This window comes from Heterocephalus glaber, unplaced genomic scaffold, assembly GCF_053883595.1.
Source record: "Heterocephalus glaber isolate CG9 unplaced genomic scaffold, H.glaber_assembly_v1.0 deba00000347, whole genome shotgun sequence".
Classification (NCBI taxonomy): domain Eukaryota; kingdom Metazoa; phylum Chordata; class Mammalia; order Rodentia; family Bathyergidae; genus Heterocephalus; species Heterocephalus glaber.
The window spans coordinates 21,602,917-21,627,290 of NW_028258143.1; the positions used below are offsets into that span (position 1 = coordinate 21,602,917).

A 24,374-nucleotide genomic window follows, 5' to 3' on the forward strand; every position below is an offset into this window, starting at 1 on the left:
CCTCCTCCGAGAGAAAATCCTGGTTCTGTTGAGCAGCTGTTAAAGTTGTTTTTAAAAAATTACTTCCTAAAAATCTTAGTCCATTCAGGCTACCATAAACTGAGAACTTAACCAAAAACAAACCTTTATTTCTCACTGTTCTAGCGGCTGGAAGTCCAGGATCAAGGTATTAGCTGATTCAGTGTCTGGGAAGCGCTCGCTTCCTGGGTCAGTTCCCATGGGTCCTCACTTGTCAGAAGGGGTGAAGGAGCTCCCTGGAGTCCATTATACAGAGGCCCTAATCCCACTGGCAAGGGTGGGACCCTCATGGCCAAGTGACTTCTTGAGGTCCCCCTCCTAACACCATCACTATGGGGTAAAGATGTCAGCATATGGATTTCAGGGCCCCAAACATTCAGACTGTAGCATTAAATAATCCATTTCTAGCCACTAAAAGTACATCGGCCCTGGGTGAACAGAGGGGTGCGGGAGGAGAACTCCCTTACTGATGCAGTAGCTTAGGCAGTGCTGGGAGGAGGACTCAAGAAGATGCTGGATGGGGACTTCACCCTACGGCCAGAGCACACAGCTGCTGTGCCCCCCTGCTCCCTGGGCAAGTTGGCCTGAAGAGTGGCCTGGCTGGCAGGAAGGGGTGATGTGGTGACATGGTTTTACCTGAATTCATGAGCAGCTGTTTTCTCCCCTTTTTTGTGGCCTGGGGCCAGGACATTGAAATTTGCCTTCTGTCACTTAAGGCGCCACTTCCCCGGAGCAGGCTCTGCAATAGCCGCTGTCATCATATGTCTCTGTCTTCCCTCAGACATGGAGGCTGAAGCTATGGTGGAGAGAATGGGAGCATGCAGCAGACCTGGCTTGGCTCCAGCTCCCCGTGTGTCCATCTAGGGATGGTGTCAGGCATTGGCATCACCAAGAGCAAATGCCCTGGGCAGAGCTGGCCAAGGGCGTGCTCCTGGCCTCTCCGTCCAGCTCCTTGTTACCCTTCTGGGTGGCCCTGGTTCTCTGGTCCTGCCCCCGGTCCCCTGGCAGAGTGGCCTCCTTGCTAGTGCCCTTGAGTATGGATTCTTGTTTCCCTTTGCCTTGAAGAGTTGTGGTTTAAAGCATGGGATTTATGCAGGGCACCCCTAGTCTGAAACCCACCTGTGCCACTGTTATGGTTTGGATAACACAGCTGTTACTGCTGTGGGGTCCTGGGAAAACGCCTTGGTCATTGTGCCTGTTGGGCTCTGTCCAAACCAACCCCCATCAGGACAAGTTCTGCAGCATTGTGTTTCCATAAGGAGACTTTGGTGCCTGTGTCCCTACCCCTACAACTATATTCTAGCTTTATTTTGCCCCAGCCACTCATTTGGTCACAGCTGAATCTTTGCTTAAGATAAAAAAAAAAATAGTATGGGTCACTTATATGGCAAGAACTGGTGCTCAGTGCTGCTGCAGGCTCTGAAGTGGGTTCTGCCATTGCGGCAGGTTTGCAGTGAGGACTGAGACTTGGATGGCTGGCAGGTGGTACAGCTGGGGTGTCCAGTTTTGAAGTACCTAGGCATGGGTCTTCGCCACACTTTGAGGACAAGTAGCATTTATTGAGTGCCTACTGTGTTCCAAGCATGATGTAGGAATACATACCTGAAACCCCTGATCTATTCTTCCTGAAGGAAGATCAGAGATAGGGAAAAGGAGACAGCAGGCAGTTTTGCCTTTCTCTGATAGGACAAGAGGCTGCTGGTCCAGGCCAGGCCCTCCCTGAGGGGATAGTGGCACTGGGGACCCTGACCGCCTCTGCTTTCCTGCTCAGTTGAGCACCCCCTTAGGCAGATGACCCAGAACACATCTGCTCATTAGCAGTCACCTGGGTGGTGGCTGAGCCCTGGCTCTCAGACCTCCCTCGGAGTGGAAGCTCGCCAGCTCTGCACCCTGGGCACAGTCCCCAGTGCGGCTTTCCCAGGCTTGTGCTGACAGGTTCAGCCTAGGTGTCTGTCAGCTTTTCTCAGGGTTGTGGCCTGCATATCGAAGCCCTTGTGGACATCTGGAGCTTGGGCCGGGCAGTTTGGGTTGTAGAATCTCAAGCCCAGTCAATGTGCCGCTCCAGGAGAGTCTGTCTGAGTGGTGGTTTGGCCAGATCTTCAATCGCTCGTGAGACAGACGATCCAGGTTGTGCCCTGTGGCTGCATTCAGGGCGGGCTGCTGCCAAATAGGAAGGGCCCCATGATCCCTCCCCCAGCCATGTCGTCCCTCCGAGGGGGGGGCCCTCAACAGCACTGCCTTCTCTGAAAGTCCCCAGACCCCCTTTCTGGAACACTGAGCGGCAGGCTCAGTGAGATGGGCACCTGGCAGAGCCTTCAGGAGCAGAGGCAGTGGTGAGCTTTCTGCCTCAACCTCCTTAACGGATGCAGAGTCAGCTCACAAGAGGCCATGGAGCTGAACTGGAAGCCAGATCATCGGATAATCTGGAGCAAATGCAGTGAGCATGGGTCGGGGGTGTTCCCTGAGGCCTTCCCATGCTTATCCTTCCTCCAAGTTGGTCTGGCAATCAGGTGCCTTTCCTCAGTTCCTGGGCTCATTAATGGTTCTTTCACACTGAAGACTTGTGCAGAGTTCTTTGAATCAGCCAGGGCCTGCATGCCTGAGCTGATGGATGTCATTCCAGGAACACCAGGCAGAGCCAGGCAGGGCTCGTGGGAGGCCTGAGCTGCTGCAGTCTCTGCTGGAAGGAATCAAACCGGCTCACCTTTGTGCTGCTCTGGCACATGTACAAGAGCACACGGGTGCACACACAGGCTTCGCTGGAGATCAGCACAAGGGGTGAGAGCAGCAAAGCGGGGAAGTCCTGAGCCCTGGGAGGCTCCTGGGAGAAGGAGCAGTGAGTCCTTGACTGCAGTGACCGCAGTTTGCCTTGCATAGCTGCCGTTGAACCTGAGGTCTCAGTGTCTCTCCCACTGGCCTTTCAGCCCCCTGGAAAAAGTCCATGAGGGTCTCGCCCTGAAACACACCCACTCTGGTCAGAAGCTTCCCAGGAGGGGTTCTTCCCACCAGTCCAGGCTTTCTGCCCCTGTGGGTTTTCTAAATGTACTTCCAAGTCTGTTAAACAGTTCTGTTTGGCCCAGCCAACCTCTTCTTGGGCTTCCCTGATTTATGGATCACAGTGCCCCAGCCTTGGGTAAATCCAGTTTGTCAGAATCCTCTTCATTTTTCAGGCCCATTCAGACTCCATCCCTCCTGGGAAACATCTGGCTGCCTGCTTCCCTCTGCTGGGAGGACTCTTTGCTCTGAAGTCCTCTGAGGTGCTCTCTTCTCCTGAGGCCTCAGTTTCCTTACTTATAAAGTGGGACACCTTGTCACAGGTGAACTACAACAGTACTTGAGCTGATCTTTATAGGAGTGGCCAGCACACAGGAGGTCCTCAATAAATGCATGGACTCATGGGAGACAGAGGCCGCCTCTGGGGAGTGAGTAGGGCTTCACCCTTCAGGAAGGAGGTGGGGTCTAGGAAGACCTTTAGGAGGGTTGGAAGGACAGGCAGAGATAATCAAGAGCCTGGAGGAGCAAGGGCGGGGAGGTGGTTGGGCATCAAGAATAGAGGTAGGAGGATTGGGGGAGACCAGGGCTTCAGGGAGCCTGGCACAGGAGCTGTCTGGGGAGCTTTGGAAGAGGAGGCCAGGCTGAGAAGCAGCAGGTCTGAGGGCCTGGCTGGTATCTGGAGGCAGGGAAGTCCCTGGGGCAGCCAAGGGGCCACTCAGCCTTGAGTTCTTGTGCTGCAGATTGGGCTCAGTGTTGGCTCATGGGTGCCCTTCCTAGAATAAAAGGCAGAAAATATGGGTTTGCTCATTGGTGTTGTTATTGAACTTAGCCTGAGTAGAGTCATCTCCTCTCTTCTGTGCCTTTTTCTTTGTGCCATGGTTGTAATCAAACTCCCTGCCAGAGCACCCCGGTTGGCTCTCTCCTGTACAGACTCTGCTCGTCCAGTCCTGAACCCCAGGACCTTGGGCATGCTGGGCAGGCTCTCCGCCACTGGGCCACATCTCCCCACCTCTCACCCCACTTTTACTGGCCCTTTGGAGGCTGTTCTCGTGAGCTGAGGAGGGAGGGAGGAGGTGGAGGGGAGCTGAAGTGGCCATGCCCTCCATGGGCTCTCGTCTTGCACCTCAGGGGGGCCCTGTTTTGCTCACTGCTGTGCCTGACACCCAGTGCCATCCCTGGCAGCTGCTGAGAGGTCCAGAAAGAGCTGCTCCATGAGTGCTTACAGAACACAGGTTCCCCATGTCTCCAGGCTCCAAGCGCACAATGCCCACAGCCTCCCTTTTCTGTCCCAGCTCTGGCCATGGTTTTAATGCGCAGAGTGACAGCAGCGGGGAGATGACTATCAGGGCCTGGGTCACTCCTGCCGGCATTGCACAGGTCTGTGGGGTACGGGAGAGGCATGGCCTCCCTCTGCCTCGGAATGTGCCGGCCTCTTTCTGGAAATGCTCTTTTCTTGTCACCGGGCTTGGCAACTGCTGGGGAATTTCTGGAGGGAGGGTGGGGAGTCCTGGGAGGAAACCACCATGGAACCCAACACAAAGGAAGGATGGAGAGGAGGTGGTGCTGCGAGGGGGTTGTTTCCGTCAGAGCATGCCAGCTCGCGTCAGAAAAAGGAAGGCTGCTTTCCTTTAGACTCATGGATTTCCTCCAACCTGGATTCTGAATGTATGTGGGATTTCAACAGTGAGGCATGAGGAAGGAAGAAGATTGCTGTACAAAATGGGGGGGTCAGCTGGGTAGGGTCCCAGACTGCCCTGGAAAGCCACGTGTGACCCTGTGACTCAGTGTTATTGACAGATGCAGCTCACAGAGGTGAAAGGACTTGCCTGCGGTCACACACCATGGGCTGACAGAGCTGCTATTGTTAGCCAGTCTCTGGGGTCCCAAAGTTGCGTTGAAGCCTCCTCAGATGGAGAAGTAGCGGGCCTGCATCCTCAGTCTTATTCTCCCCTCTTCTCCCTTACTCTTCCTGTACTTGGTGTCCCCTGGCCATGGCTCCTCCTGTGTTGTTGTGTTGCTGCGTCAGTGGAGGTGGCCTCCCTGTGAGTGGCTGGGGACTTGGGGACATGGCATTCTCAGGATGGGATTTCAGGCAGCCATATGCTCTCCTTTGGGTGGGGCTGGGGAGAGAGAAGCCCCTCCATTGCAACAGGGGACAGGAGCAAAGCCAGTGCCTGCTTCTGGAAAGAAGTACAGGCCAAAAGGACCCAGACTCTGGGCACAGGGCTTGTGACTGTCCTTGGTCTGGTTGGGGCTGGTATTAGGAGCAGGCCCAGCAGGGAAAGCCATGGGGCTATGACGGCCTGGTGCCAAGAACTGTGCTCCCTGTTCTGGTCCTCCCTTTCCCCTCCACTAGAAGGGCCCAGCTCTGAGCCTGCCTAAGAGGTGGTCCTGGCTCTCAATAATCCCCAAGTCCCAAAGGAGCCAAAAGACAGGAGAAAGCTCAGGACAGGATCTCCTTCACAGGAAGAGCAGCCAGAGTGCTTGCCATGAGCAGGGCTCGAAGGTATGCAAGGCCAACAGTGAAGGTGTTAGGGGTTATGTCCAGATGTCCCCCAAGCCTCATGGGCTCTTGGGCAGAGCTCTTGGGAGGTAACTGGATCACGGAGGCATGATAAATCAGGCCATTAGTTCACTGGGGAGTTCAGAGCTGACTTGCTGTCAGGAGATGGGATCTGTGTGGTGAAGGTACTTTTCCTCTGCCCTGCCGCCCTGCCTTGAAACCAGCCAACTATGACAGAAACTTCTACAAACTGTAAGCCAAATAAACCTCTCCTCCTTTAAGTTGTGTGTGTCGAGTATTGTGTCTCAGCAATGAAGAAAGTAACTAAGATAGAAGGCAAAGCTACCTCACAGCCGCCAGGTGGCTGCTATCAAAAGAACAGTAAACAAAAACCTTTTAGGTGTGGAGACACCAGAGCCCCTGTGTATTGATGGTGGTTTCTCAAAAAATTAAACAGAATGACCGTATGATCTAGCAGTCCCACTTCTGGGGAAAGAGCCTGAAGAATCGAAAGCAGAGCCTTGAGGCCTTTGCACACCCATGTGCATAATGGCATTATTCACAGTTATGAGAAGGTACAGGCAACACAACCATCCATGGATGAATGCATGGGTACACAAACTGTGGACTATATGTGCTGTGGAAGATTATTCACCCCTAAAAAGGAAGGGAATTCTAACATGCTGCAATATGGGTGAAACTTGAGACATGATGCTAAGTGAAATAAGCCAGACACAAAAAGACAAATAGTGTGTAATTCCACTCATATGAGGTACCTAGAGTTGTCCAATCTATAGAGACAGAAAGTGGAATGATGGGGGTGGGGGAAGAGGGGTGAGGGGCATTAGTGTCCAACGAGGACAGAGCCTCAGGATAAATGGTGATGATGGTTGCAAAGTAATTGACTGTACTGAAGGTCACTGAGCTGTACACTTAAAAATGGTTAAACTGGGAATTTTATTTCATGTATATTTTAACCACAATTAAAAAAATAATAAAAATTAATGTGGAGGAAACGGATGTGGGTTGAGGGGCTCTGCTAGGCCAGATTGGCACCAAGCCCTTTTCTTTGCATTGTGTTATTTCCTCTTCTCTGCACCTCCACGAGAGAGCCCCTCCTTTTACACAAAGAAACTGAGGCTCAGGGGCAGCCACACCTCGCTCAAGGCCCCACAACCAGGATGTGAGCAGGCTGGGAGTCAAATGGGCTTTGGTAAAAGCTGGTTCCGCTGTGTCACACTGGGTGATAGTGCTGGGCACTCAGTCTTAGGATTTCAGCTGGGGGCCCTCAGATACCCAAGATGACAGAAGAATAGAAGGGACAGATGGTGCAGTGTGTGAGCATACCTAGGGGGCCGAGTCATCCAGAAAGCTTGGAGGAGGAGGTGGGCTGGGTAAGGCTGGAGGCTGTGGCTGACCCACCATGTCACCCAGCCCCCACAGGCACTCAGGCTCCCTGGGTGGGTCTCATCAGAAGAAGGGCATGGAGAAGGGGCAGGGCCTGGGGAGTGCCGACTTCCACCCCTCCCTGTGGAGGATGCACTTTGCTGCTCACTGTCGAAGTCCAGCCTCCCAAGCCCAACGAGCTGTCCTTCCTGGGAGGATCCTTTCCTACCTCTAGGGGTGGGTATTTCTTGGGTCTACCAATTTGAGCCTGCCCAAGAAGTGGCCCTGGCTGTAAATAATCCCAAAGAGGTTCAAGGCTGCTGGGGGACTCAATAGTGTTGGTGGGTGTGGCCCATGGAGATTTGCCCACCCAGACATCCCTGGTGTTTTAGTTACTTTTCTTGTTCTGAGACAAAATACCCAATACTCCCCAAGTTAAGGAGGAAAGGGTTATGTCAACTCACAGTCTGTAGAGATTTCAGTCCACAGTTGGCTGGCTGCAAGGCAGGGCAGCATGACAGAGGGGAACCACAGTGGAGAAACAGTCCATGGTAGAGCAGGCAGGAGACAGCAAAGCAGCAAGCCTCCCTTTCCCTTGTTCTGTCCAGGCTATAAGCCTTCTGGGTGGTGCCACCCATACCCAGGGTGAGCCTTCCCAGTATCCACACCCAGAACTAAACCAATTTAGTTATCACACACCCTTAATCCCAGTATCACACACCCCAGATCCAGCCACCTCTGAAAAGCCCCACTTATGAATGCATGAGGGTTTGGGGGAACATCTAGATACAGATCATAACACTTGGGTTAGGGTAGGGTTTTCAGATTTTGCAAATAAAAATACAAGATGCCCAGTTAAATTTGCATTTCCAGCAAATCATGAATCATTTTTTATATGCATGTCCCCAGTACTACCTCTGTATTTTACGTGTAACCCCTCAGTCTTGGGGTTGTGTGCATTGAGAGAGGGTCCTGTGGCTGGATGCTGTAGGTACTCCAGGCCAGGGCATGTTGGCCTTAGCCAGAGCCAGGGTCAGCCACAGAGACCTATCATCTAGGCCTGGGCTGAGACACCGGTGTCAAACTGCTGTGCACTTGAGCTCGCCAGGCAGACAGAGGCCAGTGATTGCCCAGTGTGAGTCAGATGGGCCTCACTGAACCTCAATCTGAGGCCCAAGTTACCATGGAATGAACTTTCTGAAATATGAGCCAAAACAAACCTTTCCTCCTTTTAAGTTTACTATATTAGGTATTCTGTCACAATGACATAAAACAAATACACACATTTCTTCCCACTTTTTTCTCATCTGTCCGTTCATCCATCCATCCATTCATCCATCCACAGGTGTTTGCAAAGGTTTACTGTTAGTCAAACACTTCAGCAGGCTCTTTGGTGTGTAACATCTCAGCTGCTAGGACAGCTGCAAGAAATTCAAATTTAAGTATGAACAGCTGACACCAGCTGTCAGAGACAATTTCTCCTGCTTACCCAAAGGACCCCATCTCCTATGTTTGAGGATCAGGTGATCTGGAGAGAGATTTGCTAGCAACAACCTTTGGACTGCAGCCACTCCTTGAGGAAAGCTCATGGAGAAGGCAGCAGCTGAGATAAGGAGCTAGGAATACTGGGGGCCTGTGTGGTCAGAGAGCTGAAGCGACTCTGCCAAGGTCATGTGAGATGCTTCCTCCAGGTGCATCCCTTGGTGGTCTCCATCTCCCATGGTACCCCAGAGTGAGAGCTGCCCCAGAGGAGTGAGAGCTGCAGGACCTCAGAGTGCTCTGCTCTCCAGGTGATAGCATGTGCTCCACAGAGACCTGCTGACTGACTCACTATAGAGAAAACCAAGGTCCACGGAGGGGAAGTGGACAGACAGCCTCATCACCGTCATGGAGAGAAAGGTGGTGGAAACTGGAATAAAGAGTGGATTTCATGTCCACAACACCTAGGTGGAAGCCTGGTCTGCCCCTCATAAGCTGTGTGATTCTGGACAGATTTAATGACTTTCAACCAAACTGACCTCAACTGTGCAGAGCAAGTCACTCTCCCAGGCCATGAGATGGTGCTGGGAAGTACTGAGCACAGACCTGGCCCAAGAGTGGGCTCCACACTGCGTTGGGGGTGGGGAGGGTCACAGGAGGTCCCTACAGCCTCAGCGACTCCGAACATGTCCCTAGAGGCATTCTGGGCTCTGGGACTCTCCTCCTACCTGTTCAGGTAAGCCAGGGAGGAGCTTCCTGGAGAGGCAGGCAGCAGGAACCTGACCTCTGGCCAGGTGGCTCTTCCTGTCATCCTGAAAGAATGTGGAGGCCTCAATCTGTGCTCTACAGCTACCTGGAGCTCAGCGTTCTGAGGCTTTCGGCCCTGGGGTCAAGGCTGGACCTGTCACCTATGCAGGCTGTACATTCTCCTTGAGGGTGGGAGTGTGGAAGGAAGGAGCCTGAGCCCCTCACCCATGCAGCTTTCCCAGGGGCTCAGGTTTTCTTAGGGACTTGCAGATACCGCTTTCCCATCTCAAGGTCACACAAACCTCACTACTGCCTAATTTTTGTAGCTGACTGCCTGCCACATTTCTTCTTGGTCATCGTAAATAATCAAAGCCAGGGAGGAAAAAGGTATTCTAGGAAAGGAACCATCCCTCCATCCTCACTCTAGAGATATGTATTTATTTTTATTTTTTGCTTATTTTTTCAGCACTGGGGATGGAACCCAGGCCTTGCACATGCTAGGGAAGCACTCTACCACTGAGCCTCACTCCCAGCCCTGATTTGCACTGTATGGCTTGGTAGACTTGCTTCAGAGGGAAATTAGGGGCTAGGCTCATGACTCTGATCCAATGGTCCTATTGTCTTACCAAAGCTGGGTCCTCCTGGCTTAGGGCTTCCCTGATGGCCACCCGCATTCCTCCCACTTCTCACCCTTTGTCCTTCCCCTGCCCTCTGTAGCAGATGCAAGGGGGAATATGGGCTACAAATGGAAAAAGAGAGCCGCATGTTAAAGTGTGGTGCTAATAACTCAAGGAGAGGTCTGGCATTTGTGGGGGGGACACAAAATGTGAGAGGCTGCATGAGACAGGTGGAGGGGCTAGCGGGCAGGTGGCACTGTTCTCAGCTCTCAGGTAGGGATCAGGTCAGGTGGGAGAGAGAGAGTCGGGAAGTTAGGGAGGGAGAATTCACAGTCAGCAGAGAAAAGCCTAGAAAAGCTCCTTTCCTCTAAGATACAGCCCTCCCCTCCCCCTAGGGAGCTAGAATCAGCCCGGAGCACTAGGCAGTGAGTAAAGGGCCAAGGGAGTCCCAGTCCATCGAGGGAGGTGCCTGCTGCTAGGACGAGGACAGGACAGAGTCCAGAGTGAGCAAGCAAGTCTTCTCTGGTCTCTGGGCCCTCATCTCTAATGAGGAACAGCAGCTCAGGGACCTGCAGTGATGGCTATAGAGACCATGTCACATGTCTAAGAGTGCTAGGCACTCAGCAGGCATTTAGCCAGATTTCCTCCTTCCCTTGTCCTTCCTAACAAGTCTTGCTGCTCTTGTCTGCCTGTTGAACTCGCCATCCAGAGCTGGCAGACTCCTGAGGTCATGTGCACCGGGGATCAGAACACTGGGCTGGGACCCAGGTCTGCTTGGGTGTGGCCAGCATGTACAGATGGATGAGCCACAAGTGTAGGTGTAGGTCCCCAAGCAAGGGTGGGTGGCAGAGACTGGCCTGTCAGGAGGCCTAAGGTTGAAGGAGCAACAGAGGCCACCCAGGGATCTGAGGAGGAGTCTGTGGCCGAGTCTACTCCCAGGTGTATCTGTGGTCCATGCAGCACCCAGGGAGGACCTTTGAGGCAACCAGAATACTTTGTCTAGGGGAGAGAGAGAGATGAGGCCAGCAAGGTCTTTTCATACTTTTCACTATGGTTGGCTTTCTGGGAGGCTGCAAATAATATTTCACTTTGGAGAGAGCTCAGCACAAAACCTAGACACTCGAATCTCATTTTATCTTGTAGTCTAGTGCTCTGCAGCTGTCACTCCGCAGCAGCTTTTATCTGGTTACCTGGAGGTCAGTACCAGATTGGTGGCAGCTGTTTACTGCGTGGATTTTAGGAAGCACAGAGCACCAGGTGCCATGCAGCAGGGAAGGACAGAAACAGGCATGAAGTGTGGATCAGCATTGATGCAAGGACTCAATTACAAGACATATTTGACTTCATTTCTAGGAGATGAAGCCATGTGAGCTACGATGGCAAAAAGAGAAATCTTGCTAATTCAATAACCTAAAAATAGAAATGAGTCATCTTTTTCTAATGTGTTTCCCAAGTAGATCAGTTTCTGTTGGAAGATGAAAGCTCATCTCCTGACTAATTACCTGGGCTGGTGACTTTCTGGCTGAGCACTACCCAGGAAGATCTGGGCAGCAGAGACCATGGAGAAAGATGGCAATGAAGGAAGAGAAGCTCCTAATACAGCACTTGGGAAAAAGTGGTTTTTATTGAGTATGTTTGGGAATTAGCAAATGCCACAAGTCTTGGGAGTGGCCAGCAGGGACTTCAAGATAAGAAGAGCTTGGTGTTGCTGCCCAGGCTGCAGGTAAGTGTTTCAATAACGCAGTACCTACCTGGGGCCCGGGCTGGGGAAGACAGCTCAGAAGTGGAATGTTTTCTGAAGGAGGGATAAGTGCTCCATCCTTTGGTGTGGAGGGAAGATTTCAGGTGCCCCTCTGAACACGCCCCCTTCCCTGGGACTTTGGGTTCTCATCAGTTAGATGACACCCATGCCCAAGAAGGAGTGGGTACACACCGAGCTGTCATTAGTCACTTAATCCTGCACGTGAATGAGCCCAGGTAAACCATTCTTGAGAATAGGAGTAGATAGCTGGAAATCAGAGAACATTTGGGCAATGGGGTGGAGAGATGCAGAACAGAAAAATGACCAAAGTACTGATGGTAAAGTCCATCGAATTTTGCTGCTTAGATTCTTTCCATAAATTTCAGTAGGTGGCAATGCTTCCCCCAACCCCACCGGCAGATTGGCAACCTTCTTTCTTTTCTGAAAAGACACTCGAGTAGTCAAATGCTCACAAAGATACCAGGGACTTATCTGGGCTCTTTGTAATAATACCTTCTATTTATATAATCCTGCCAGCTCAGGAGAGCAACTCTAATACTGGCTGTTCAGGAAATCGGTCAGCTGTCCCTCTCCACACCCTCCCCCAGTCCCTGCCTGGCATTTGAGCACCATGTTCCTGGTGTCAAAGCATCTCTGGCGATCCTGACTGCAAATCTTGTCTATGGTTTCCCTGGGTCTGGAGTCTCCAGTTCTCCTGCTACCCTCCTCCTGCAGTCTCTCCACATCTCCTGTTATCTGAGGATCTCCTCTCTAGCCTCCAGTCCTGTGGACCTCACTGTACTTGGAGCCCTGCAACCGCTCCTAACCTCCATTCCCATGTCTCCTCCTTTCAGCCTATTCTCCACACAACATCTAGAGTGAGCATTTTAACACCTAAATCAAACCAGGTCAGCCTTCTGGCCCCAACCTCACCAGGAACTTCTATCTCACTAGGACAGTGGTGGTGAAGCTATGGCATGTGTGCTGTAGTGGGTAGACAGAAATTTCAAGCAAACTCTATCCGGAAAAATAAATGACCTGTGTGTAACATTTGAGAAGACAGAGTATGAAGGAATGACAAAGGACAGTACAGCTGGTAGTTCTGAAAATGAAGTCCTTAAAGTGTGGAATTCTCTGCCAAACAATTTTAAGTCAATGAAAGTACTTGGGATTGCTTTTCTTACTTTGTTTGGCTCATCTTATGCTTGTGGGTAGCTGTTTTCAGCTTTGAATTATATCAAATATGATACAAAAAACATGATCTGAGTATTACATGTGTTGCTCTCAAACTAATGAAGTATGAGGGCCGGGGATGTAGCTCAGTGGCGCCATGCCTGCCTCTGATGCAAGGTCCTGAATTCCATCCCTGGTACTGGGGGTGGGGGGGACAAACAACAAACTAATGAAGTATGGGCCAAGGTTTGACAAATTATCAGCACTCACACAACAGCAAAGATCACATTAATTGTGCAAAAGTACACTGTTCTGGTTTGTGTCTAGATGTCCCCCCAAAAGCCTCATGAAGTCATAGGCTTTTTCAGAGGTGTTTGAATATAGAGTGTGTGATGCTGGGATTAAGTGTGTGTGATTACTAAATCAATCCACTGATTGGTTTGGCACTGCCCTAATCCTGGTAGTCTGGGTAAGATAAAAGGGGAAGAAAGACACTGTTACAATCCCTTTGTAGCTTTTGCTGTCTTCTACCACCATGAACTGTTGCCCCTCTGCCATGTGCAACCCTGCCTTAGAGCCAGCCAATTATGGACTGAAACCTCTACCAACTGTGAGTTAAATAAACCCTTTCCCCTTTAACTTTGGGTGTTGGGTATTTTTTTCTCAGCAATGAGAAAAGTAACTAAGACACATGCCAAATGCAAACTTTTACCTTTCAATAAAAAGCTGTATCACTGAAAGTTCTGTTATTGTTTTTCTTTTAAAACAAAAGATGCTAATGTATAAGTTGCTTTTTCTAAACCAAAACTTGAGTATTCAGGTTTAATTGCACTTTGCAATAAATAAGTGGGTTTTGGGTTGCAGTTTGGGCACTTGGTCTCTAAAAGTTTCACCATCACTGCACTAGGAGTGAGTTCTACCCACTTTGTCAGAGGTGAGCAGCCTTTGTGTGATCAAGCTCTTGCATCCCCCTTCACCCTCGTACTTGCTGTGGCTCAGTCCTCCTGGCTGTTCTCAGCACCATACTTTTTCTGCCTCTGGACTGTGCACAAGCTTGTTCCTCCACTTGAAATATTCTCCTGTCATTCCTCTCACCCCCAGCTGTAGCGAAGATTGATTCTTCTTCATCCTTTAGGTCTTAGTTTAAATATCACCTTCCAGGACAGAACTTTTTAAATTGCCCAGTCTAAAATAAGTTGTTAGGACACAATTTGAATTATTGATTTTCTTGTTTATCGGTTCTCTTGTCTGAATGGTTCACCACTATATCCAGCACCATGCTTTACACAGTCTTGGGCCCTGCATCAGTCAGAATAGGCTAAGCTATGCTGCAGTAACAACCAACTTCCATATCAGGGCTATGGTGTCAGTGTAATTTGAATGTACCTGAGGGCCCACAGTGATTAAAGTATTAGTCCCCAGGATCATGCTGTCGGGAGTTAGGAACCTATAGCCTAGTGGGAGGTCCTGAGGTCATTGAGGACATGCCCTTCCTTGGAAGGGACTGAAGGACAGCAGCCTTTCCCTGCTTCCTGAATGAGATGTGACCACTCACTTGTACATGTGCTCCTGCCAAGATGTCCCATCATTAGCTGCCCTTTCCAGAGGCCAAACCAATGCTCCTTCAATTGGTTCTTGGTCTTTGAAACTCTAAAATTATAGGCTAAATAAACATTTCCTCTTTATAAGTTAGTAGCCTTAGGTATTTTGTTGTAACAGTGCAAAGCTTATGGATACACTTAGTGGCTTCAATCCATAAAGGTTATTTTCAGTCATGCTGAATCAAGGGGTTGTACTCATTGTAGAAGCCCAGGATGATGGAGAAACCACTCTTTAAAATATACCTAGTGAGGGCCAGGGATGTAGCTCAGTGGTGCTGCTCCTGCCTGGCCAGCAAAAGGTCCTGGATTTGATTCCTGGTACCGGAAAAAAAAGAAATGTCTAAAATATCCCAGTGACTGTACTAGGGACAAGAGTGGTCTTCAGGGTTTCACACTGGCAATTAAATTCTCCAGCCTAGAAAGGATATTTCTGCTCACAAGTCATTGGGTAAAGCTAGTCATATGGCCCCACTCAACTACAGGCAGCTGAGAAGTCTAATTCTATCCAGTGCCCAGGGGAGAGAAGTGTTCGTCAAACAGCGCTAAAGACTCACAGAGCTGGCTGTGATGGCACATGCCTGTAACCCTAGTACTCTTTTCATATAGAGTCCCATATTCACCCCGTATCTGCTCCAGAGGGTAGGAGGCGGGAGGAATACTGAGTGAGGTGGATTCAGACAGCAGTGGCAGCACCCTTTTTTGGGAGCAGCTGTTTCACACAAGACACCAGTCCTGAAACATATAAAAACATATCCTGCCAGGAAAGGACACCGAGAGGCCTCTGGCCTTAGCTGCCTCTGGGATGGCTCATGCCAGGTGTCAGGGATTTCCAGCCATGCTGATCATCTCATAGCCGAACTCTGACTCCTGGCAGAGCCTAGGGCTTGAGCAACCAGAATACAAGATCCCTAGCAAGACCCTGAAAATCTCTCTAATCCACTGCAGCTATGGAGAGAACACTCCAGGCACTCCCTCCTTCCAAAGTATTTATTTAGTACTGTGTGAGTCTTGGTTTTTGTTTTGTGTTGAACACAGGGTCTTCACATTGAGCTACATCTACAGCCCCTTTTATTTTATTTATTTTTTTGGTACCAGGGATCAAACTCGGGACCTTGTGCATGTGAGGCAGGCATAGTGCCACTGAGCTAAATCCCTGGTCCAGCCCTTTTTATTTTTTTTGGTACCGGGGATTGAACTCAGGACTTTGCACTTGTGAGGCAGGCACAGTGCCTCTGAGGTAAATCCCCAGCCCTATAAAAGTTTAAATTTTGAGATAGGGTCTCACTAAGTTGCTGGACCTTGGCCTGCACTTACTCTGTCTTCTCCTTGTCCTAGCAAAAGGTGCCTCCCACAGTGGACTAGGACTCCCCTGGCCCTTTACTCACTGCCTAGTGCTTGGGGCTGACTGTAGCTCCCTAGGGCGAGGGCAGGGCTGTATCTCAGAGGAAAGGAGCTCTTCTAGGCCTTTCTCTGCAGACTGGATTCTCCCTCCCTCACTTTCCAAGTCTATGTCTCTCCCACCTGACCTGACTCCCTGCCCGAGAGCTGGGGAGGGACAGTGCCACCTGGCCCCTGGCCCCTCAGCTTGGCCCATGCAGCCTCTCTCCCACCCACAAAAGACAGACCCCTCCCTAGTGAATGGTTATTGGCACCTAGGGGTGGACAGAAAACAAGTGAGCCTTTCCCTGCCCGGTGCATCCCGTTCCTAAATCAAAGAAATGGCAGTCATGCAGCTCATGAGAGGTCAGAGAACCTCCTGTGAGACTGAGGGTTCTGAGGGATGGTATCAACAGGAAAATTCTGGCCTGCGTGTGACCTGATTCCTGACCTACTCATTTCACTGGGGCAGGCTGCTGCAGGCAGCTCTCCGGTCTAACCACCGCACCCCCTCCACCAGGCTGCACACAATTAGTGACACCATGGTACTGATGGGCCTGGGGAAGAAAGGCCACAGCAGGCTGGTTGCAATGCTTGAGTGTACACGGTAACCTCCGATGGCCATTACAGTGTACATGCACACTTGTGGGGCATCCACTAAGTTCCTTCTACTGTATTAATTGCATAGGTGGTATGTGTAATCTCACACAAATCTTCACACCTGCAGTGTGGTGATACTGCTCCTACTGGACAGCTGGGAAACTGAGGCCCATAGTTCAGTACTCCCTCCCATTAAGTCTCTGTGGTTTTGGTTATAGATGTGTTGACTGGAGGGTGAGGATGTGTTAGCTGCTGATATATAGGAATCTAATCAAAGAACAAAGTCTCCAACATGATCCACATCTATTATAACTTACAATTATTAGCAACAACGAAAGAATTATACTGTGCTAGCTGCTGTGGCCATCGCTTTGAACAAGAGAATTGCCTTCCTTAGAGACGAGAGGCCAACGTTTAAACTACTTATTGCAATACTATGTGGCACCCCTTAAAGTTCATAGGGCCACAAAGAGTGTGGAGGCATGGGTGGTCAGTTTTCAGATCTAGAAAGGAGGTGGGCGACTCAGGAAACATCAACCTGCAGTGAAGCTCTATTTGGCCGGAAAATGACAATGGGCTATGAGGGGCGGCGGCAAAGGCAGTCCTTAGGAGAAAACCCACGGTCCTGGGCTGGTCTCAGGCTGTGGCTGGGATTAGGGCTCTTGCTCCCGGGTCAAGTTAAGGCGAGGCATTGGTTAAGTCGCTCCATTATTGCTGATGGGGTGTCTAGCTAAGCCCCTGGCCCGAGTCCTCAGAACTGCCTGGACCCTCCCACATCCGCGCGTCAGCACACTTGGCCGCCTCTTAATTTTCCTTGCTTTCCGTAAGTCAAGTCTGTCCCTTCCTTTCGCTTTTCACTAATCTGGGCTCTCCCTGGCCTATATCCCGCCACCCCGCGCCACTCCGCCCGCCCACGCCCAGCGTCCCCAGACCAGGTCCCAGCTCCGCCACTGCAGCAGTGGTCACGTGCAGCAAGGCCTGCGCCCGAAAGAAGGAAGCAGAGCGGGGCGGGGCGGGGCGGGCCTGCCGGACACGCCCCACCGCTTGAGGAGGCTTCTCATTGGTGAACATCTCCTCTCGGCCTCTCGAGGCTTGGAAGACCCACTTCGGATTGGCTGCTAGGCCTTTGGTGGGCGTGCCCTCTAGGGGAGGGCGAGAGCGGAAGGGAGGGCGCGCTCCCGAGAGGAGGAGTTGCCTGGACGACGCTGAGGGGGGGTGGGGAAGCGAGTGAGGGTTCTCTATGACAAATCGCCTGGGGACTGCTGGGGTCCGGCCCCAGGAGGGGACGGGACGCGTTTAAGAGCGGCGGGCCGGGTGCGGACTGGCGAGGCAGCAAGGCCGCGCGGGACGAGTCCCAGGTAAGGGTGCCACGCCCTGGCAGGGCCTCGGGCCGGGGGAAGTGGGCGCGCCGCCCTGCGCTCGCTCCGTGGCCTTCTGTGGCCGGGCAGCGACTGGGCTCCTCGCTCCCTGAGGCCGGCGGAGGGCGATGCCCGGGTAGCTCCCTGCTCGACTCTAGAGGTCCCGGGCAGGGAGAGCCCCGGCCTCCCTGATCGGCCCGGGGCTGGGAAAACGGGGGCGGTGCCACCTCTTCTCCCTGGTGGCTGCTTCTTCCCTTTCCCACAAATGGCCACTGCTTCCACTTCCTGGCCTTTTGGGCCTCCCGCTCTACTTCCTCAGTCCCTTTAGTCCCCGCTTCGGGTAAGATAAGTGATAAAGTGTTGCAAAAACTTATTGTTACCGTAGGAACTTGTACTTGGGGTGACCTGGGGCCCAATTCTAAAAGTTTTTTTTTCTTTACGTTGTTTGGTTTAGTCCTGTCTTGCAAAGGACTCCCTTCCCCTCCCCCAGTTCCTTTCCAACAGGGACTTGCTTGCTCCGAAATTGGCGTTCAGAGGAAGTCCGGTGGCTTTAACTGGTCTTTTTCTGCCCTCTTTAGGTGTCTGGGGTTGGTTCAGAACTGCTGATCGCAGAAATCGCTGTGTCCAGCCTGCCTGTCGGTGTAGTGTCCTTCTCTGTGCGCGCATTTTCTGGAGAAATGGTGGTGGTGGTGGGGTGTCCCTGTCAGGTGGACTGACTTAGAATGGTCAATGAAAGAGACTTGGCTGATTGTTCATTTGAGTTGTCTGTGGCTTGGCTTCAGTTCTTGTAGAACAGAGAACTTTCTGCTCTGTCCTGGTTTCCTAACCTCATTTCTTCATGTCAACTTTTAGGGATGGATAGTGGGCACCGATTATCGGAGGGGATAGCATCTTTTAGATGTGCGAATGACCAAACTTCTAAGCAGAGCAACAGGATTCTTGGATGTCAAACCCCAAAACAAGACCAGGCAGTGTTCCTTAAACCTGGAGCAATAAAAACAGAGTATCAAGGTTCTCAGAAATGGGGTAACCAAGAAAAGCGATGCTGAATATTGGAAAGGACAAGAGGTGGGGTTTGAATACATAGCCTCGGTGCTGGTTCTAGAACTTTATTAGTAGTGTGATCTTGAGCCTTCAGAGTCAGCTGAAGAAGGTGATAATGTTTATCCTCATTGTTAATAATAAGTGAAATAGGGAGCACTTAAGGTGTTACTTGTGGTAGTGGGCCCAGTGCTGTGGTTTGGATAAGTGTTCACCAGGGGCCTGTGTGTCAAGGGCCAGTCACCGTCCTGTGGTGCTGTTGGGAGACATTAGAACTTTTAAGAGGTGGGACCTAGGGGGAGAATTAGCTCACTGGGATGTGCCCTTGAGAGGATATTGGGGACCTGACTCCTTCCTATCTCTCTCTGTTTCCTGGCCACCATGAGCAGCTTGCTCCTTCACGATGTGCTGCTCACCACAGGCCAATTGACCATGGACTGAAACCTCCCCAACTGTGAGCCAACTGTGAGCTGTGCTGGGGATTAATGCATGCTAAGGAAGCTCTGAGCTACATTACCAGCCCAGCCTATCTTCTTTTTAAATTCCTTAGGAATTCGTCATAGTACCAGAAAGAAAGCTGAGTCTCAAAAGTAAGAAGAAGCCAAGGATACACATCCCTTGAGGGTGGTTTTAGTTGTATTAGCTATGTGCTTTATTCTGACCACATCTGAGTCTTTCTTTCCTTCCCTTTTATGCTTTTGGTGCTGATGATCAACCCAGAGCCTTGCACATGCTAAGCATTTAATCTACCACTGAGCTGGACCCTCAGCCCCTTTCCTTCCTTTTCTATTCATATTATTTCCTTTGGAAACAGTGGATACTCTTATCTGAGATCCCAGTGAGATTTTCCTGTGCCCGAAGAGTAAGCATTTTCCTAGGCTTTTGTATGGAAAAAGTGTGGATATGAGTTACTGGATATCTTTTGGGAAAATGAGACTTAGATATATCGAGACAGAAATACAAGAATTAGAACTGTCAGTGGGATCTGAAGAGGTTGCAGGAAAAGTAGAAATATTCTAAATTCTTGCCTTGAAATTCTTCAAGGTTCTTGCCTTGGCTGAAGATGGTTTGAGACTTCGTGAAAAATTGTAAACCTGAGAATCAAGATAATCCTTTGTACCTTAACTCAACCACCCCACCTCTTGCATTGATTACTAAATTCTTGTCTAATTTATGGAAGTCAGAAATATCACTGGGGACCTTTTCTGAAAGCTAGGTTTGAGACAGAGTAACAGTCTAGAACTCCAGGCTTGGAAGAGATCTTGGTGAACTCTCTCAGAAGGTTTTCAGTATAATTGGTCTCAAGATAAAATACAAGAGTCCCATTTTTCATTGGCTCCAATTACAGTAAGTCCCCAACTTATGAATGAGTTCTCTTTCGGGAGAATTATAAGTCAGATTTGTTTGTGAGCCAACACTGAGTCTTATACAGTACACCTGTGAAGGTTTGCAACTCGAATGTTCGTAAGTCGGGGAGTTACTGTACTTTTCTTTTTGGTACCAGGGAGTGAACTCAGGAGCTTGTGCTTTCGAGGCAGGCTGGGGAACCACTTGAGCTAAATCCCCGGCCCGAGTTACTGTACTTTTAAACAGCTCCTGCTGTTAGACATGCAAGACACTTGAGTGGTTTTTGTTGTTGTTGTTGTTGTTGTTTAAATGATGCATGTTGTTGAGAAGTCTTAATGTTTGATCAGAGAGAACAGTGTGTTGGAGAGAATGGACCACTTCCTTAATTAGGTGATCGGTTATGGTGAGGAGGAGGAGAGAAACCATCCTTAAGCATCAATTACTCATTGATCTAACTGAAATGTAAACATCTGGCCTTGGAGATTTGACTATGAGCTGTCTCCTTTAGCTCCTCAGTTCTTTTGGTACCTAGGAATAGAAACAGGGATGTATGTGTGGATGTATTCTTAGGTATTCCAAACAGTAGCCGAGCCAACAGGTGAGAGGGCATATGTATGAGCTTCTGGATAGCAAGAGCGGAAAGAAAGATGTAGAGTATGTGGAAGCTCAGTGTCAAAGAGCAGAGGTATATGTGGATACTGTGACAACTACAAAATACCAGCTAGGTCTCAACTTCAAGTTTGGCACTTTAAAGAAAAATGGCTCCTTACAATTTTCCTGAGTGTCCTCTTGAGAGTTTTCTTCATGATAGTCTTGGGGTGCTGGGTGGAATCCAGGGCTTCATTCCGGCTAGGCAAGTGCTCTACCATTGAGCTACACTCCCAAGCCAAGAGGTGTTTTTAAAAATTAAAATATAAATGCAGAAAAAGGTGCCATTAATTGATAATATCTAATATGTTGTTGAATTGCTTTGTGGATAACTTACAGCATATTTTAAGTCCACTGGATTGGTAATTGACATGGCAAGCTAGGCCTGGTCAAAATTAAGATATTCCAAACTGTATAATTTTACTTAGTGACTGGCATGAGTTGAAGGACATACAATTGTTTGGCTTCTGTGGCTGGCTACCTCTAAAGTTGATCTGCCTTCTCAGTGAACTTTCTATTGTTGTGTAACAAATTTCCCTAAATTTAGCAGCTTTAAACAGCACCGTTTCTGAAGTTAGGAAACTTAGCCTGGTGCTTTGGTGGGTCCCTCCTGAGCTGCAGTCATTGGAAGGCTGGACTGGGGCTGAGGATCTGCTTCCAAAATGGTGCACTTGCATGGCTGTTGGCTGGAGGCCTCAGTCCACAAGATGTGAGAGCCTCTCCCCAGGGCTGCTTCGAAAGATGGCAGCTGACCTCCTCTCCACAGCTAATGGCCTGGGGGAGAGAGAGAGAGAACAGGGTAATGATCAGGATAGGAGCTGCGCTGCCTTGGTATCTAGTCTTGGAAGTGACTTACTATTGCATAGACCACCAGTGCATAGACCAAACCTGGTATGGTGTGGAGAAGGACGACCGGAAACACCATTGGCATTCTTGGAGACTAGCTAACCACTTTTTTTTTTTTGGTAAGGTTTAGATCAGATATTATTGAGAAGATCTTTAAGATACTTAGTATAGTATGTAAGAGATTAAGACACAGCTGGAGTTTTTGCTGTTTTTAGAAACTTTAGATATTATACTTGAAACTTTGTTCTTTGTTCTGGTTTGAATTGTCAGATGCTAAATTTAATTAGCCAAATATGCAGTAGCTTTGGAAATTAGAAATTTAAATCTTGCTGGTCCCTAAACCAAATGGAACAGCTGAATTTTTTAACCCAAAAACAAATTGGTACAAAATTATTGCCAAAGTTATCTCCTTGAAAACAGCTTATAATATCATTAATGATCTGTGTATTCTTAAAAATAAAGCTCACTTGCAAAGTAGCTGAAAAATTTTGGAGAAATTAAAGCCTCCCTCCCTCCTATTATTTTTAATGGTTGGGAGGTGGGGTTTTTTTGCCTAATGGTTCTTCATTTCTTTTTTTTTTTTTTGGTATTGGGCATTGAACTCAGGACCTTGTGCTTTCGAGGCAGGTGGTGGCACCACTGAGCTAAATCCCTGGCCCCAGTTCTTTCTTGGAGCTCACACATTTTAATGACCTGCCTGGGTAGAAAGACTTTAATTTTTTAGCGTCCAGGTGAAATCTTCCTGAGTGTCTACAGGTGGAAAGAAGAGTTTAGAACTCCTGAGGCTGAAGCCTGGGTAAATAACCTCTACATTTCCTTTCATCTCTAAAAAAAAATTCTGTTATTCTAATATTTTCATGAAACAAATAACCTTTGAATGAATTTGAATGAAGCGTATTTATAACAGAAAATCACATCAATCATATTAAATTGTGAGACTCGCTTTTGTTCTTCCCAACCCAGTTGAAGATTGTTGGAGTCACCATCAGGCAGAGTTGAAAAGTCAGCACAATTTGCATTTCTTCTGCTTCCTAGTTTTGGCCCTTTCCCCATGCGCTGCCCTAATTTATGAGCTAATATCTTTGTTTCTTTTGTTTTATCCTACCTTTTCCACTATCCCCCTCCGTCTTTCCACAGAAAAGGATTGGTGGCCATTTATTGTCGATCAGCTGTCCTGTAGTTAGGAACAAATTTCTGCCAATGAGATGCTTCTAGTAATACTTGCATATTGAGCTTTTAAAAAAACTCAGATTATATCTGTTCATTCAGTAACTGCTTCCATTTTTAAACATGCTAATTGTTCTAAGATCTAGCCATTTCTCCCATGTCCTCTGTCACCCTCCTTGTCTAAGCTGTCATTGCTGCTGGCTTGCTGCAACTCCCACATCTGCTCTTGGTCCCTGTGGGTGTTTTTCTTTTTTTTTTTGGTACCCGGGATCGAACTCTGGTCCTTGCACTTTCTATGCAGGCAGTGGAACCACTGAGCTAAATCCCTGGCCCTCTGTGGGTGATTTTCTACTCTAGTCAGAGTGATCTTTTCAGCACACAGGCCTGATGATGTCACCCATTGTTAGCTCCCAAGCCTTGTCAGTAAGGAGTCTAACATTCCTAAGCTTGGTGGGGGTCTGGTCCTCGAATGATCCAACTCTTGCTTATCTTTCCTGTCTTAGCTTACACCAGGGTCCACCTCTTTCTCTCTGTTCCAGTGAGCCACACAGGACTGTCTTTGGTTCCTTGACTGTTTCGTCTCTCTTTTGCTTCAGGTCTTCCTTAATGTGGCATGAGAGGGAAGTAGGTAGAGCGTGCTTGGCGTATTCATGGGGCTGTAAGAAGGGAAGGCTGGCCCAGCAAAGGTGTTGGTCAGTGGAGGATTTGGATTTTATTCATGGCGAGCCATTAGAGTGGAGCCCATGGTCATTTGCGTTTTTAGAAAATTCATGTCAGGGGCAGTGTGGACAATGGTTGCTAGGAAGTAAGGTGGCAGTGAGGTGCTAGGAAGCTATGGCTGGGACTTGGGTGTTGCAGAGAAGGTAGAGGAAGTAGAAAGGCATTTGGAGATGGAATTAGCGGAACTGGTCATAAATTGAGTTAGGCAGGGAAAGGGGATGAAAAATAGCTCCAAGGTTTCTGGCTTTAGAAATGACTTGGATACTCCTAGGTACTTTAGTAGCTGTTAGATGGGGTATGGACAGTGGAGAAAGCAGTTTCAAGGGTGAAGAATCATGAGTTTGAGATTCTTGTGAGACAGCTAAGTGGGGAAGGGCAGCAGGAGGCGGTTTGGAAGCTGCATGGAAAGCTACTGGGATGGATCTGTCACCTAGAGAGAATGGAGAGGGGTGTGGGCCTGACTGACATTTAGAAGCCAGGAAGATGGCACTCCAGAAGCAATAAACCCTGGGGGAGAATATCTGCTTTAGAAGCCGGTGGGGCAAGGAGGACATTGCCAAGAGGGCTCTTTATATTGACCTCCTAGGGCCCTTCTCCTTTCCAGGCCAGCTTTATCACAGCTGCTCTGCTCATTTAAAAAGGGGCAGGGGTTGGAGAGGAGAAACAGAAAAGTTCTTATTGAAACTGGCTACATAAGCTTGCAGTGGCCTTGACAATATCAGCTTCTACATAGTTATGTTGAGCAAGTCAGATTGGAATGGATTTTGTAGAGTGTGGAGGAAAGGAAACTCAGGCCTTTGCTCCTCAGAATGTGCACTGTGTCCCGGAACCTCTCCTGAGATAGGTTGGTGGTGCAGAACCTTGGGCTCTGCTCCAGACCTGAGCCTGTATTTTAACAAGATTCCCTGTCCATCTTTGTCTGCATTGGAGCTTGAGAAGCAGTAGTATAATGGTTTGGGCACACATTGCTCTTTGAAGGTTCATGTGCCAGAAGCTTGGTCCTCAGTGTGG

The 24,374-nt window shown here is 49.4% G+C and overlaps 1 protein-coding gene across 1 annotated transcript in view; it reads left to right on the forward strand.

Annotated features, from left to right (window-relative positions):
• The first annotated feature begins 17,421 nt into the window (after window positions 1-17,421).
• Ralb (RAS like proto-oncogene B) overlaps window positions 17,422-24,374 on the forward strand; it is a 36,947-nt gene continuing 29,994 nt past the window's right edge. Inside the window, exon 1 of the mRNA XM_004836048.4 lies at window positions 17,422-17,594. The gene's annotated coding sequence lies outside the window, so the exon portion shown is untranslated. The remainder of the gene's footprint in view (window positions 17,595-24,374) is intronic.